Here is a 17,397-nt window from a genome sequence, read left to right as displayed (position 1 = left end):
GGATTGGGGGAAGAGGCTGTCTACCCTCGTCCGCCCGCCCCAGCCCCCTCCCGCCTTGGCTCGCGCCCCCGCCCACTCCACTCCAAGCGCGCGGCGGCGGGCAAAACAACACGTGACCGCTGCCTCACGCGGCGGCCGCTGCAGCTCCTGCTACCAGTGCAGTGGAGGGGCGCGAGCCACCGCCAGTAGAGGTGCGTAAGGGAGGGGGCGGCGGGCCCGAGAGGCGGGGCCACCTCCAACCCGGCCTAGACCTTCTTGGTGAATCTCTCGGCTTGTGGGCCTTGGGAGGACCAACGAGAGGAGGCGGGGCTCTGGGGCCACGCTGGTCCTAAAGAGTACACGGAGGCACGAGCGGGCGGGAGAAGTTCGAGGGGGGAGGAGGGGAGAGCGGCCTGTGTTCGGGGCCGGGAGGGGGCACCACAGCCAGGGCTCGATTGGCTAGAGGGGGCGAGAGGTGGCGGAGGGGGCGGAGCGCAACCGTCTCGGGCGGCGCTGAGGAGGAGAGCTGGCACGGTCGCGGGACGGTTTGTTTGTTTATTTGGGAAGCGGGAGCCAGGTGAAACTGTTGCGAGGTTCTCATTGGATGGGGTGGGAGCCAATGGGAGTGTCCGGCAGCAAGGCGGGCCCAGAAGTAATTAGTTTGGGGGGCAGGAGGGGAGCTGAGGGGCAAGGAGGCGTGGCGTGGGCCCTGGAGTGGGCTCCGCTGTCTGGTCGTCGCGCGTTCGGGCGGTAAACAACCCTCTGCAAGCAGCTGTTAATGGTAGTGATAAACTAGTGCAAATCCCCGAGCCACGGTGACCAGGGCACTGAGCCGGGCACCCTCTCTTTTTCTTCCCGTCCCTCACATAATTTCTCTATTTCTGTCACAGTCTGGTTCACTGACTCCTGCCGCGCACCTCGAGCTGAGAGTCTCTGGGGAAAGTGTGGGCACCCCCTGGAAACGTGTTAACGACCAGGGCCCTCAGACCTGCCGCCCATCGCGCTGCAGGCACTCCCGAGCCCGCTCCAGCCCTGACAAAAGCCCGCGAGTCTAAGGCATACACATAACAGCTATGCCTTCAAAATGAACATCATCTTTCGTCAGAGCGCATTTTTAGCCCACGAAACTCAGGTTGGCTGAAGATGCTGTTTCTGGCCATTTGATTAATGATGACTACGAACGCACAAATTTGGGGGCCTATAAAGTATGCAGCCATGTTGAAAAAAAATCGGACTCGATTTTTACTGAAATATATCAGTGTTAAGCTGTCGTGATATTTTTCCCATGGGAGATGGTTTTAAAGAAGCGTTTAAGAGAATTTCAAAATAATATTGTTTCCCTTTCCTTGATCGAAACCGAAAAACTTTAGAAAAAGAAAAGCCCATACTTAGAACAAAGGATCATATTGAACACATAGCCTAGAATATCTTTCGTATCTCTCGCGTCAAGAAAAGATTTCTGCTGAATTACAGTCTACAACTTGACACCACAAAAATAAGAACCACTGCCTCCCCTGTTTCTGGAAAAACAGCTGGAGTGTAAGTGCAGCCTCCTGAGGTGTTTCTTAATTTCTCTCTCTCTCCCTCTCTCCCTGCTTCCCTCCCTCTTTTTCCCTCCTTCCCTCCCTCCGTCTCCCTCCCTCCGTCCCTCCCTCTTTCTCTCAGTTTGTCTTTTACTAGGATTTCAGCTTCCTAACTGTAGAGATGGGTCGATGTTACATTATAATGTCAAAGGAGTGACCACAACTGCAAAGAGGGATTTGGGTTGGGGTAGGGGGAGGGAGACTTGGTATTTCTGAAAGAATGCAATGCCGGTTCACCTTTGCCCTTTGGTAGATGCTGCAGAGCGTATTATTTATAAAATCGAACAGTAAACTAGGCAGTGTATACATCATAAAAATAACCTTCATCCCTGCCCTCGTAAGAATTTGTTCTCTGTTAGAAACAGAATAAACACATTTGGAGGAATGGCTCCTTTTGGGTGCTCCCATTTTGGAAAAAAAGAAATTGGTTTTGGTTCTCTCCAAAATATTAGAAACAGTCGTTATCATTCCCTCTGCTGCCACTGGTTTATAAGCACAGTATATTCACAGGTGCTAGGAGCAGCCGTGATTTCTGAAAGAGGCTAGAGATAGAACAAGTGTGGATGCTGACAGAGCCAGGACTAGAGCTGCTCCCCACATGTTTCAGCTGCCTAGTCACAGATAAAGAAGATTCCTTCCACTGATAATCAAAATGGTAATGGATAAAATAATTTGAGATTTTTATGATAGGTATTAAAATATTTCATAAGGCTTTCCAAGCACCGAGTTTTACTCTAGCTAGAACTGTTTTGTAAACAAGGCAATGCATTTGAAAGTGCTTTGAATAAAAATGTGACATTTTAAAATGTATTGAAAAACATTAAACTGCATGTTAAATATAACTTGGAAAATACTGAGAATAATAGATTTTAAAATCTTCATGTCTTTATAGAATCTTTTCCTAGAGTGGTAGGCTTACCGTGTATATAATAGTGTATCTTGTTCTCTTCACTTAATATTACGTGATAACATTGGTCCATGTTATTATGGATCAACCTAAACATCATTGAAAACCCAGGAAAATAGTCTAGGCAGTTGTGTATTAATGTACTTAATCATCCCTCTGCTCTGAGGTATTTAGGTAGTTTTCATTTTTTTCAATATTATAAATAATGCTGCAATGAACATCTTGAACCTATAGCTTTTTAAAAATGTTTAGAATTATTGTCATGGGTTAGTAAGCAAGGAGTGGAATTACTGGGTTAAAATATATGAACATCTGATGTGTTATTTTTCAAAAATATTATATCACTTTACCCTGTCACCACTGTGATTGCCAGAATTGTACACTGTTATTTTAAAAAATCACCGAAAAGATGGGTGAAACATGCCACTGTTTTTTAATTTGCATGTTTTTACTTGTGAGCTTAAAAAAACTTATTAATATATATTTACTGACAAAAGATTATCTTCTGAAGTGTCTTATATCCTTTGCCTTACCTACTTTATTCTTAGTGTTTTTTTCCTTACTATGTGTGACTTGTTTACATAATAAAGACATTAAAACTTTGTCGTATTTGTTGCAAGTTTTTTTCCTACTCTGTTGATGAAAAACATCACCTTTAAACTAGATTCTCTAGTGTTTTGAAAGATGTGTAAATTTGGCACAATCAGGTTTGGAGTGCAGTTTAGAAGGGAGCTACTGACACACAAATGTCCCCAGGATCAGTTCTAACCATGTTTTAAATGAACTCATATTTAAGCTTATTTGCTCTTTTAAAGAGAGAACTAAATTTGTTCTCCTATCAACAGACTATAAGAGAGCTTGTTAAATGTTACGTAGCACTCTTAAACAGTACTTGGTAAAGACATATTCTCTACTATAGAGGGAAATTCCTAGGGCTAATCAATGTGTTAAAAAAAAAAACAAGCATGAAAATAATTTTTAAATGATTACAATGAAAGATTATTAATACCCCAAAGTATATTATCTGACTACAACAAAATGGAATTAGAGATATAGTGAGATAATTCACAGAGGGATTTTACTTAGTATGTCTCCTGCGATGGGAGAGGATGTGGTAAATATTAGTATTTGTGAACAGGGAGAAAGTGTGGCTAGAAGAATGTTATTTTCTCTTCGTAGTTTAACCAAATCCCCTCAGTTGTAAAAGTTGTTCCAACACTGAAGCTCTCTGGAGGAGACGATCATTACTGAATTGCACCAGATGCTGCCGCTTGCCTGACATATATTTAAACTTTCATCTTCCTGGACAACTTAATGATATAGAATAGTTGTTTAGTTTAGGTCAGGTTTCCATAGGCAAAATAAAGCAGAGGGGTGGCACAGACCTCTAAATGGTTCAGGCAAAAAGTAGAGACTTTGTATTTGGCCTGAACTCACCAGATGGTTGCTTTTAATGCTCTGCTGTCCTTTGCTTGTAGATTCCTGTCTCTTCATTTTTTGTTTTTATATTTAGGACAAGTTACCTCAGAAAGCTGAAGTTGTAATTTCTATAAAGTCTGGACTCTGAATCAATCTCAAACACAGATTAAAAAAGAAAAGACAAGAAGCAATAAAACCTACAATATTTCTCATTTGTTTATCAGTTTAGCTGAGGGGAAAAAAAGTCAAGCATTTCAGCTGGCATTTTACATCTAGAAACTAAAGCAAATGGATAAATATAGCCACAGTACCTTTAAAACAGTTTCTATCTAATGAAATATGCCTTTAATGGGGTGTGCCTTTAAAAGGAATTTCCTGTGAATTCTGTTTGCAGTTGTTTGACTGAATTGAGTAGTCCCTACTAATAAGAACTCATCTGCTTTTTCCCTCATACACATGATCATCAGTCTTCTAAACTCCACTTGTCCTGATATCAAAATGGGTGATAGAAGCGTGGATTTACTTAGCTTGAAAATTAAACCGTTACATTAAATACAGACATGATTCAAAAGAATCAAGCCTAAGAGGAAAAAGTAACCAGTATGAAAGCACTATTATTCTTGCCCAATATAGAAATTGTCCTTTAAGTATTAACTCTATAGTCTTTGTGAGCTAACATCCAATTATGCTGATAAAAATGTGATGCTACCTTGATGATGCTAGTGATGATGATTGCTTTCTCTGTTAGGACATAAATAAAATCATGCACGATGAATGATGTTTTCTACACTATGCAGGAATAAGGGCTGCCCTGTGATTTGTGGCTACAGCCACCGCTTGCAGATAATGGCTTTGCATCTCCACTTCTTTACCTCTATGCTACTCAAAATCTCTGCTGGAGAAAACAACCATCAAATGCCTGACTGCTGCACACAGAACAGGTCTGTTTGCTGCTTTTGTTTCCTAGCAGTCCGTGGCTAAAGTAATTAGAGCAAATACAAGGTTTAATTAGGCTCCCAAAGCTTCCCTGTTGTCTTAGGAGTCAATTGAAAATTAACTCAGTTAAAAATCACGCATTTCTTCCCGCCTTCAAAAGAGAAAACTTTCATTTGGAAATGACTTTTAGTAAGTCAACTAAACATCAGAACAATGAAATCTAGCAGATTTCACATACATTTCAATGATTTCATACCCTACACATTTTCTGTGTTAATATGAATGAATAATAAAAAATTCAGCTCAATGCTGTTTCTGATTGGTATCATACAGGAACCTTGTTCTCAATGTCAAAAGATGATTAATGCATACTGCCGCATATTCAAAAGTTAGGATCTTTATTTTGTAAGTTAAATAGGATCATTACTATTTAAACTTGCTATTTTAAAGGGGTTAGTATTGGAGACTTACATTTTTCTTCGAGTTTTTAGAAAACCACCTATCATATTTAAGATGTAATATATTATGCTTAGCATTGATGCCTCTTTCTTTGCCCCTCACAACGTCTTGCAATATGTGTCAGATTGAACCCTTTCTTTCATTTCCACAGTCACCATCCTGGTCCATGCCCTAATTAATCCTACCAGGGTTGCTGAAGTAGCCTCTTAAACTGGTCTTACCCTTCTTCAGTCTCCATATAGTCAACAGAATACCTTCCCTCATACGTTGCTTTCATCATAATGCTCAAGGACATACAGAGTAGCCCTCCCCGCTTTTTTCTGCTATGTCAGAACTGAACTCCTAACCCTAGCATATACGTTTCCCTCTTCCCAGTTGACACCACCAACCCCTTTCTTCCTTGCTATACACAGCCCATTCTTCTAAATTCACTCCTCATCTTATTTACAATACATTCTCAACACCCACACCTCCAATTAAGTTCGCTTTTGATGGCATTCTATACATGATTTATCCATTTCTGTCGTTCTTAGGCTATTTCTTGTGCCTAAATGTCCTCCCCTTCCTAACCATCAATGAATGCGGATCTTCTTTCTCAAGACTAATCTCAAGACTCACTGAGGAACGCTTCCCTCACTCACATCAACTCCCTACAACCACTGCCTTGTTTTCCTAAGCATTGGATGTAGGTAGTGCTAAGGACTTAAGCAGTACCCATTGATACAGTCATATCATTGTTAAATGACAGTCATTGTTAACATGACTAATACTTTTATATCACTTGGTAAACAGTTCCTACCATGAGCCCCCTCCTCCCAAGTGCTGTTACCTACCCAATTGTCCTGGCTACTCCAACCCCTCCCTCAGGACCTCCCACCTCTCTACTATACAGTCACTACAAGGTTAACTACTGGCACAGTAGTGGGTTTCCAGGACCCTACTCTGGAACCTTGAATGGCATATATTCTGATTGGTAGACTTGTACTACATGGGTTGTTAAGTAGTCAAAAGTACTACCCCTGGATAAAACTAATCCCTGAGATGGGAACACTGTTTTAGACTACAAACTGCACTAGGACCAGGACCAGGACTGTGTTATATTCATCTTTGTGTCCCTAATGCTTAGTACAGTGCCTGGCAATCACCAATACATGTTTGCTTCAAGGAAGGAAGGAGAAAAGGAAGGAAGGAGGGGGGGGAGGGAAGGAGGGAGGAAGGGAGGAACGGAAGCAGGGAAGGAGGCAGGGAGAGAAAGAAGAGAAAAGCCATGTCCAAGACAGGTTTAACCGGCCAATGCCGACTACCTCCTCCTCCAGATTGCTTTTAATGGTGCTCAGGTGCTCCATGACTGATGGCAAGGCTTGGTGATGTCTGCCTGATGGAATGCCCTTTTTCCTCAAAGGATTCATGCCCATTTTTTCTTTTCATTGATCATAGCTGAGGTAATCTTCTCCAACACATATCCTCTTCCCATCTTTTGGTTGTTGTCAGAAACCTCAGGAAATGTCTGTATCTGATATTTCCCCCTGCCTTCTTTAGTTCCACTTGGGAACAAAGAACGGTTACAACACTGATCATATAGGGCGGTTAATAGAAAATTAATGTCGGTCATAAACATACAGTAATGGTGAAGATGAATCAAAGAAATGCAGGGATCACTTCTTGACACTATTGTTTTTCCCTCCCAGCCCCCCACTAGAATAGGAGTTCCCTGTGCTCCTGTGTGTTCTCTATGTCCTCTCACCATGTATTCCTGGTGCCTAGAACAGAGCTTGACACATAGTAGAGAACCTCAATAAATATTTGTTGAATGAGTCAACGGAAATGAAAAATACATATTTTGAAGTTAAAGTAGCGATACCTCAGTGACTGCAAGTGCCCTTGATGGAGTCCCATTCAGAATCCCCACAGCAGTCTTCATCTATCTGCTTTAACTAAACATGCTCTTGCTCAAGCATCTGCATTCAGAATATGTCGAGATATGCTTTATGAACCTATTTCATAATCATTTTTATTTTCCCTTTTTGTCTAACTTAGTATTACAACACTTTCACTTTCTACTATATTTCCCTGGCAATATACAGAGAGAATTTCCATATATTGTGAATTCAATGAGTTTCTTTTGGCAAACCTAGAAATCCAATCAGCATTTATTTATAATAGTTCTGTCAGTAAAATGTGTTCTAAGTTCAAAACAACACTCTTACAAACTGCTTTGGAAGTATAACCACTTTTAGTTTGGTGAGTTTCTGTATTCAGCCTGCACTTTACTCTCAGATGATTGTTTATGGATTGTAAGTACTTTTCAGTTGCCTCATTAGTGGATGCTTTATCTTCCCCAGTGTTTTTAAGCCCCCCTGAAGGCAGGGATTATGTCTTTCTACTTTTGTTCACCCCTTCGTGGTGCTTAGTACTGCACTGAACTCAGTAACTACTTGTTGAATGAAGGATTTTACCTAAATGCAAAATACAACAGAAGGTGATAAGCCCAGAAAACAATGCATTATTTTTTGCAAAAGAGGAAACATCATTTAATGTAGTCTTCGGTATTTAGGGCCAATGCACTTGAGAGTCATATTAGAGACCATGTTTTGTTTAGGCTTGTTAATCATTCTTCCTTGTCCAACTTTTTCACATGAAGTTTATTAAAAATAGCAACAATACAGGATAATAAATCATAATTATAAAAACACCAGCAGCATCTATTTAAAATATTTCATTCTTCATTAATTACATGTTCCCTCCTTCCCCATAAATACATCATCAGAGAGAGTCATGAACTATTATGTAAAGAATTTATGTAAAGGGGTTAGAAGGTAAGATGTTTGTACTTCTTTACTTTAGGATCTTTTCCAAATTTGGGACTAAGATGTCAAAGGAGAAATAAGGGGGGAAATTTTTCATTTTTTATTAAGAAACAACAAGGAAATTTAGACTCTATCTCACAGTAAAATGCTCCCTTCCTTCTGTGACAATGCATTAAAAATACCTGGGATCTTATTTCTTAACCTAAGTGATGGTTACATGGGCATTCAGTATGTAGTTATTTAAACTGCACATATGTATTTTACACAGTCTTCTGCATATATGATATATTTTACAATCAAAGAAAAGATACCTTAAAGAAAAATCTGGTTCAAAGAGGGAAACATCAGTATTTCACATAGTTTCAAAATCAAGAACTAAGTATTAAAGTATTCCTTCTTTTTGTTAATTGGCATTCAGATAGGAATAATGTTAACATTTGAATAGGGTTTAAGAAAGTTATATTTACATCTGAAAAGAGGTGTCCTTTGGAAAATAAAACTGGTGCTTTCAGAATTAAAAAACAAAAATCAAACCAAACAAAACCTTTTGCCTACCTAAAAAGATTTCTTTAAAGATTGCTTCAAGGTCCACCTGAAGACTTTGTCACATGGTTCAGCACTCCTCTGGAATCTTTGAGGCGTTATAGAATCAAAGCTGAGAGCACTCCAAAAAGTGAGACGTGTAAGCTGAGAAACCCTATTCACAGTACCTAATAGTACAAGCTGATATTTATCAGGGAAGAGTTACTTTCCTTTTAAAGTTTACTTATTTTCTATGATTTTACACTCTGTGTACATATGTGTACAATACAATTGTGGTTTTTTAATGTAAATTTTTTTCTCATCAACAAGATTGTAAATTTCTGGAGGACAGGGATAATCTATTGTCTTTCATGCTCCCTGCCTGTCCTCGCTCTGTGTTAGTCACCTAATACTTTCGCTTGATTTGCAAATGCATACTTGTCACATTCTGACAGCTTGTGACTCCTTTGTTTCATCCATTTTATACCCAAAGGAATTTGTGCTTGAGAACATAAGGATCAGTCTCCTGTCCTGTAATGCATATGATCTGGAGGTACTATAACCATTAATTGTGAGTTTTAGGATGTTTGTACTGTGAAAATGATTGAAATCATGCTGTGACCTGGAAAACTTTAAAAATATTATTAATCCTATAAATCAGTTTTGAAGGTTTTCAGACGTCCAGGTTAAGTTGAGTTTTGGCTATTCGGACCTTAAATTTAAAAACAAAATCTCACTCAACCTACTAGAACTAAAATAAAAGCATAGCCCTAGGTGGGAAATATTTCTTTAAATTTGTTACTTGGAATGGAAACTGAATTACTATACACAATCTTTCTGTGAGTTGAAAGTCTAATATGTTAAAGTTTAATCATCACCTGTGACATTTTGCCATGCTACAAATTACTTTTAGCAACTGTATTGCAGTGAATCTCTAACTTCTATATGTCATCATTCAGCTTTAGCTAAGTACTAGTTTTTCCTGAGAATCGAACATGTGTGATTTATCTTTGTTTTACAATTTCAAGTACTCACCCGTGGCAGACCACATACTCATAAGTAAAACTTCTTTCTTTGATTCACTAGGTCTCTTCACGAAAGACCTGCCTTTTAAGCTTTGTTATGCTAGAACAGAACAAATCTTTGATAAAGGCAAAAATATCGATTTTTAGTAATAAAAAAGGTGTAGAAAGAACACTGCTCTGGAACTCAGGCCAGGTGGGTTCTAGTAACATTTCTGCAACTTACTAGCTATGTGATCATTCGATCCTATTTATCTTTGTTTACTCTTTTGAAAAAAAATGAGAGGTTAGGGACAAGTGATTTCTAATGTTTCTGAAATAGGTAGGAAGAGGACAGACATATACCTTCCAGTTGCTATATATTCAGATTGCTCCTTATTTTTAACCATCCACAGAGAGTAAGCTTTACTGTGTGCCCTTGGAGCCAAAAATCTTAATAATTGAACATCTCTTTAAATTATTAAATATGAATTGGTTTTCATCCATTCTTTTTATTCATTTATTTAAAAATATTTATCACAGATCAGATACGTTCCAGACAGTGTTTTAGGAACTGCAGATATGGCAGTGAATAAGAATGTCTTTAATCTCACGGAGTTTACATACTGCTAGGGAGTAACATAGCCAAGTACTTAAATGAATAAGAAAATACCAGGTGGTGAAAAGTGCTGTTTAAAAAACGGAACTGGGTGATATGATAGAAAATATAACTGTGTGGGGTGATCAGAGAAGCTCCTTCTCAAAGGAGAGAACATTGGTTTTGAGATGAAAATGCCAAGAAGGATGAGCCAAGCAAAGATCAAAGGAAGGATTCCAGGCAGAGGAACAGAAAGCACAAGGCATAAAGCAGGCATGAGCTTGGAGTGCTGGAGGAACAGAAACAATGCAGGGTGCTGGAGCATCATGAGGTCAAAGAGCGGGGGGCCACATCAAGGAGGGGTTTGTAGGTTGGGGTAAGGAATCAGAGTTTATTCTAGATGCAATGGGCAGCCATTGGTGAGGTTTTAGCTGGAGAGTGACATAATCTGACGTGTTTTAAAATTGACACTCTACTGACACTTGAATTGATGGTGGTCAAGTGTGGAAGCTGAGAGACCAGTCAGGAGAATATTTTAGTGCTCCTGATAAAGGTGATAGTAGTGGAGGTAGAGATAAGTAGACAAAGTTGGGATATATTTTGGAAGTAAAGTTTACAGAAGTTGCAGAGGGATTGGATTTAGTGCGAGGGACAGGAATGAATCAAAGATAACTCCTAGGTGTTTGACACAAACAGGCTTAGTGGAATTATTATATACTTCAACATTTTTACAGAAAGTAGAACCCATTAAATATTAAACTCTATAGGGCTCATTTCTTTTTCCATCTTTCAATGTAGACTCATGATTTTGCATAACTGTAATCAATGAAGCAGAATGTGTGAGGTTTGATGTTATTTTTAACAACATTATTTTCAACTTGAAGGTATCATTCTAATCCATTCCCCTGTTATTACAGACATACCTTGTTTTACTGTGCTTCACCTTATTGTTCTTCACAAATAGTGCACTTTTTTTTCCCTACAAATTGAAGGTTTGTGGCAACTCTTCATAGAGTAGGTCTATTGGTGCCATTTTTTCTAACACCATTAGCTCAATTCTTGTTTCTGCTTTGCATTTTGGTAATTCTCCCAATGTTTCAAACTTTTTCATTATTATTACATTTGTTATGGTGATCTGTAATCAGTGATCTTTGATGTTACTATGTTAATTGTTTTGGGTGCCACCAACTCTGCCCATATGAGATGATGAACTTAATCTATAAATGTTGTGCATGTTCCGACTGCTCCACTGACAGGCCGTTCCCTCATCTCTCTCCCTCTCCTCGGATCTCCCAGTTCCCTAAGACACAACCATATTGAACTCAAGCTAATTAATAACCCTACATGGTCTCTAAGTGTTCAAGTGAAAGGAAGAGTCACACATCTCTCACTTTAAATCAAAAGCTAGAAATGATTAAGCTTAGCGAGGCAGGCGTACGCGTGGATATATACCCAGGCATGTCCCAGGATACGCCAAAAACTAGGTCTCTTGCACCAGTTAGCCAAGTTGTGAATGCAAAGATTCTTGAAGGAAATTAAAGTGCTACTCCAGTGAACACATGAATGATAAGAAAGCGAAACAGCTTTATTGTTGATAATGGAGAAAGTTTTCGTGGTTTGGATAGAACATTAAACCAGCCACAACATTTCCTTAAGTCAAAGCCTCATCCAGAGAAAGGCCCTAACTCGCTTTGTTTCTGTGAGTGCTGAGAGGTGAGGAGGCTGCAGAAGAAAAGTATGAAGCCAGCAGAGGTTGGTTCATGAGGATTAAGGAAAGAAGCCATCTCCATAACATCAAAGTACAAGGTGAAGGAGAAAGTGCTGATGTAGAAATTGCAGCACGTTATCCAGAAGATCTAGCTAAGGATAATTAGTGAAGGTGGTTACACTAAACAACAAATTTTCAATGTAGACAAAACTGCCTTATATTGGAAGAAGATGCCATCTAGGACTTTCATAGCTAACGAGTAAAAGCCAATGCCTGGCTTCAAAGATTCAAAGGACAGGCTGACTCTGTTAGGGGCTAGTGCAACTGGTGACTTTAAATTGAAGCCAGTGCTTGCTTACCATTCTAAGAATACTAGGACCCTTAAGAATTATACTAAATTGACTCTGCCTGTGCTCTATAAATGGAACAACAAAGCCCAGATGACAGCACAGGATTAACTGAATATTTTAAGTCCACTGTTGAGACTTACTGAGGAGTTGCTTCTTATGGGTGAGCAAAGAAAGTTGTTTCTTGAGGTGGAATCTACTCCTGGTGAAGATGCAGTGAAAATTGTTGAAATGACAACTGACGATTTAGAGTATTACATAAATTTAGTTGATAAAGTAATGGCAGGTTTTGAGAGGAATGACCCCAATTTTAAAAAATGTTCTACTGTGTGTAAAATGCTATTATAACAGCATTACGTGCTACAGAGGCATTGTTCATGAAAGGAAAAGTCAGTTCATGTGGCAGACTTCATTACAGTTTTATTTTAAGGAATTGCCACAGCAACCCCAACCTTCAGCAAACACCACCTTGATCAGCAGCCATCAACATCGAGGTAAGACCCTTCAGCAGCAAAGATTGGCTGAAGGCTCAGATGATTGTTAGCATTTTTTAGCAACAATGTATTTTTTAAATTAAGATACTTACATTGTTTTTTAAGGCATAATGGTATTACACACTCAATAGACTACAAGGTAGTATAATTGTAATTTTTATATGCACTGGAAAACCAAAAAAAATTATGTGACTTGCTTTATTGGGATATTTGCTTTATTGTGGTGGTGTGGAACTGAATTCACAATGGCTCCAAGGTATGCCTGTATACCTGTTTTCACCCCAGTCTTAAAGTTTATATTTTTAAAAACACTGTCAGGGGCCCATTCCATGCTACTTTCCCAGGTGTGTTTTTCATCTTTAGCAAAAAATTTTTAAAAACCTTTACTTACTAGGTAACTAACCACATCACTTCATTAATTTTTTTTTAAGTTCTGGAGGTAAGGTTGGAGGGTAGGTGCATGGAGCACCTGAAAGCAATTGAGGAAGTTTTGTCCTATTTAGTTTCCAATATAGTATTAAATTGCTTTAATACTGTCACACATGATATGAATTAACTGATGGTTGTAGCTATCTTCATGTTTGGCTAGAACTATAGCGCTCTGTTGCACAAAACCAGTACACGTGCGGAGATGGTTCACACTTCTATGATAACCTTTTTTCAGATTATAATGATGTTATGCTAGAACCTTTGTTTGGAAACAAAGTCTTTCAATCTCTGATAGCTACACAAACCAAACTGATGTGCCTTCTTTTGTTATTATTTCTCAGCTGAACATAGAATGCTACACTGTTTGAAATTTTTTTCTTTTTAAATTCAGAATGCCCTTGAAATGCCTCTTCTGTTCTTTTTGCTTATCATTTCTTCTCTGAAGACCACTATCCATCCTCCTCATTCACTTTGCAAGGATTCTATCTTGCTGTTTAAAGTTAATTGGGACTCATAGAAGACACTAATGAAAAATTTCAAAAGGCTCAGACTCTTTATAGAAGCCTGTGACTGATAGTCATGAAAAAGATGGAGTGCCAAATTCTAGTGCTTTTGTTTAATCTGGAACTACAGTTAGCCCTCCATATCCATAGGCACTCATGGATTCAACCAACCACTGGTTGAAAATATTTGGAAAAAAAATTCCAGAAAGTTCCAAAAGCAAAACTTGAATTTGCCATTCACTGGCAACTATTTACATAGCATTTATATTGTATTTACAACTACTTATAGAGCATTTACCTTGTATTAGGTATTATAAATAATCTAGAGATGATTTAAAGTATCCAGAGGATGTGCGTAGGTTATATGCAAACACTACATCATTTTATGTAAAGTCTTGAGCATCTGAAGATTCTAGTATCCCCAGGGCTCCTGGAAGAAATTCCCTGTGAATACAGAGGGATGACTATATATTTAAGTTGTAGAATCCTGGCAGGGTTATGTTTTCTTATTCTTGTTGCATTTGGGCACATGGTTTTAAAAAAATAAATATCTCTACAAAGCTTGTTATAAAAACAGTAGTACTCTTCCCCCATTTTCTCCTCTCCAGAGGCAGCAACATTTAATCTTAATATCTTAACTTTTGATACTTACCTTATTATTTCTGAACTAAATGTTTATTTTACTATGTCTTGATTTTTCAGTTTTAGACATCTGTTGACTTCTTATTATGGCATATGCAAATTTTGCTCTTTTACACATTTATACTTATACCCACACCTCACACACTTTTCCCGTTCTTTCATTTTCCCATTATAAGAACAATGTGTTTACAGTGCTTTGACTATGTAAATGCAATTAACAGGTGAGCCAGGTAGTATACTATGATACTTTCAGTTTCATCTACAACTTTGTATTTTCCTTGGAATTAATAATTATTTTGTTGTTGTTTGATTTCCTGTGTTGTTAGCACTGATTCACTCATATTTTCTCCACCCGTTTTCTAAATATGATTTCAATTCATTTAGATGCAGGGAGTCATTGCATATTCTTTTGTTGTCTCATTTTCCACATTTTTTACTCTTTCTTATTACTGAGTTTCTATTTTTGCTTTCATACTATTTTCCTAGAGTTGTTTTTTCATTTTCTTTATCTTCCTTTTAAAATAACATCATTTTATTATTTCATAGTTGCAATATCTTCTCTAATATCATTAGGGGTATTGATTATTTTCTCTGCATGTGACAGAGAAAATTCATTGCTTCTTAATATCTTGTAAAAGTAAGAATGGCTAGGCAGCAGGTGACAGTCAGATTTTTTCAGACCGAAGGATGGTGGACTTTGGTTAAAGGTGAAACAATCACCTAGGATATTTTGGGAGTCAGACTGCATGCTTCTGACTGAGGCTGCAGTGTTGCAGGAAATGATTTTAAAAATTCAGTATGTTGGTATGTCTTTTGCTTTGTACTGCTTTTAGCTGCTGAGTTGTCTTCCAAGGGAGACAATGCAGTCCAGAGATAGACAAAAGGAAGCATGCTATACTCATGGATTATGATCTGATTTTACTAAGATTCCTATAATTTGGAGAACCAACTACTGTTAATACTCCAAAAGAAATCAGTGGTAATCAATAAGACAGTATAAACAGGAGATAAAATTTTGGCCCTAAGTCTTCTTCAGGAACCTCCAGTTAAGTGTTTTCTTCCTGACAGTGGGATCCAGCAAAAATCAAAGTAAGAGAATTTCCTTCCCACTCAAATCTATTTTTAGATTATCTCCAGGAATCCACCATTGCATTGAGATAGAAAGAGCCAGGCAAAACAGAGAAGCAAAAAACAAAAACAAACAAACAAACAAAAACAGAGACAGGATTAAAAACTAAGACTAGAAAAGATCTTTCTTTGTGCTTACTCCCTCATGGGACTGTAGAGAAGTAGTGAGAGTAGAAGCCTATAGGTTTTATTTGCTGTTGTTTGTTTCCCAGCTTTTTTGAGATATAATTGACATATAACATTGTTTAACTTTAAGGGGTACAATGTGTTGATTTGATGCACTTATATATGGCAATATGGTTACCACTATAGCTAACACCTCTATCACATCACATAGTTACCATTTCTTTTTTTGTGGTGAGAAATGCTTAAGATCTTCTTTCAGCAACTTTGAAGTTGGTAATACAATATTGTTAACTATATTCACAATGCTGTGTATTAGATCCCCCGAATTTATTCATCTTCTAACTGGAAGGTGGTACCCTTTGACCAACATCTCCCCATTTCTCCCACCCCCAAGTCCATACTAACCATCATTCTATTCTGTTTCTATGAGTTTGGCTATTTTAGGTTCTGCATATAAGTGATATACAGTGTTTACTTTTCTCTGAATTTATCTCACTTGGCATAATGCCCTCAAGGTCCATCCATGTTTTCACAAATGGCAATGTCTCCTTCTTTCTCATGGATGAATAATACTCCATTGTGTGCATGTATGTAACACATCTTCTTTACGCATTCATTTGTTGACACTTAGGTTATTTCCATATCTTGGCTATTGTGAATAATGCTGCAGTGAATATGAGAGTGCACGTATCTCTTCAATATCCTGTTTTCATTTTCTTTGGATATATATCCCAAAGTGGGATTGCTACATCATATAGAAGTTGTATTTTTAATTTTGTGGGGAACCTCCATACTGTTTTCCATAGTGGCTGTAACAATTTATGTTCCCACCACCAGTGTGCAAAGATTTCCTTTTCTCCACATCCTTGCTGACACTGGTTATCTCTTGTTTTTTGATGGTAGCCATTCCAACATGAGTGAAGTGGTATCTCATGGTTTTAATTTCCATTTTCCTAATGATTAGTCATGTTGAACATTTTTTCTTGTACCTGTTGTCCATTTATATATCTTTTTTGGAAAAGTATCTCTTCAGTTCCTCTACCCATTTTTTTTTTATTGAAGTATAGTCAGTTACAATGTATCAATTTCTGATGTACAGCACAATGTATACACAATATGTATATACATACATATATTCATGTTCATATTCTTTTTCATTGAAGGTAATTACAAGATATTGAATATACTTGCCTGTGCTATACAGAAGAAATTTGTTTATCTTTTTTTATATATAGTGGTTAACATTTGCAATCTCTAACTCCCAAATTTATCCCTTCCCACCCCCTTTCCCCTGATAACCATGATTGTTTACTATACCTGTGAGTCTGTTTCTGTTTTGTAGATGAGTTCATAGTATCCTATTTTTTCTTTTCTTTTAGATTCCACATATGAGTGGTATCATATGGTATTTTTCTTTCTCTTTCTGGCTTACTTCACTTAGAGTGACGATCTCTAAGTCCATCCATGTTGCTGTAAATGGCATTATTTTATTAGTTTTTAATGGCTGAGTTTGTATTCCATTGTATAAATATACCACAACTTCTGTCCATGGACATTTAGGTTGTTTCCATGTCTTGGCTATTGTAAATAGTGCTGCTCTGAAAATTGTGGTACATGTATCTTTTGGAATTAGAGTTCCCTCCGGATATATGCCCAGGAGTAGGATTGCTGGATCATATGATAAGTATATTTTTAGTCTTTTGAGGAATCTCCATACTGTTTTCCATAGTGGCTGCACCAAACTACATTCCCACCAACAGTGTAGGAGGGTTCCCTTTTCTCCACAGCCTCTCCAGCATTTATCATTCG

General features: G+C 38.1%; 1 long non-coding RNA gene across 1 annotated transcript; it reads left to right on the top strand.

The window, feature by feature from the left end:
* Positions 1–75: 75 nt before the first annotated feature.
* LOC141576300 (uncharacterized) lies at positions 76–3,071 on the top strand. Its single transcript, XR_012504641.1, has 2 exons — positions 76–191; positions 870–3,071. It is a non-coding gene; the product is annotated as an uncharacterized LOC141576300 (long non-coding RNA).
* Positions 3,072–17,397: the final 14,326 nt, after the last annotated feature.

Source organism: Camelus bactrianus, chromosome X, assembly GCF_048773025.1.
Source record: "Camelus bactrianus isolate YW-2024 breed Bactrian camel chromosome X, ASM4877302v1, whole genome shotgun sequence".
Taxonomy (NCBI): domain Eukaryota; kingdom Metazoa; phylum Chordata; class Mammalia; order Artiodactyla; family Camelidae; genus Camelus; species Camelus bactrianus.
This window is presented reverse-complemented; position numbering and strand designations above follow the sequence as displayed.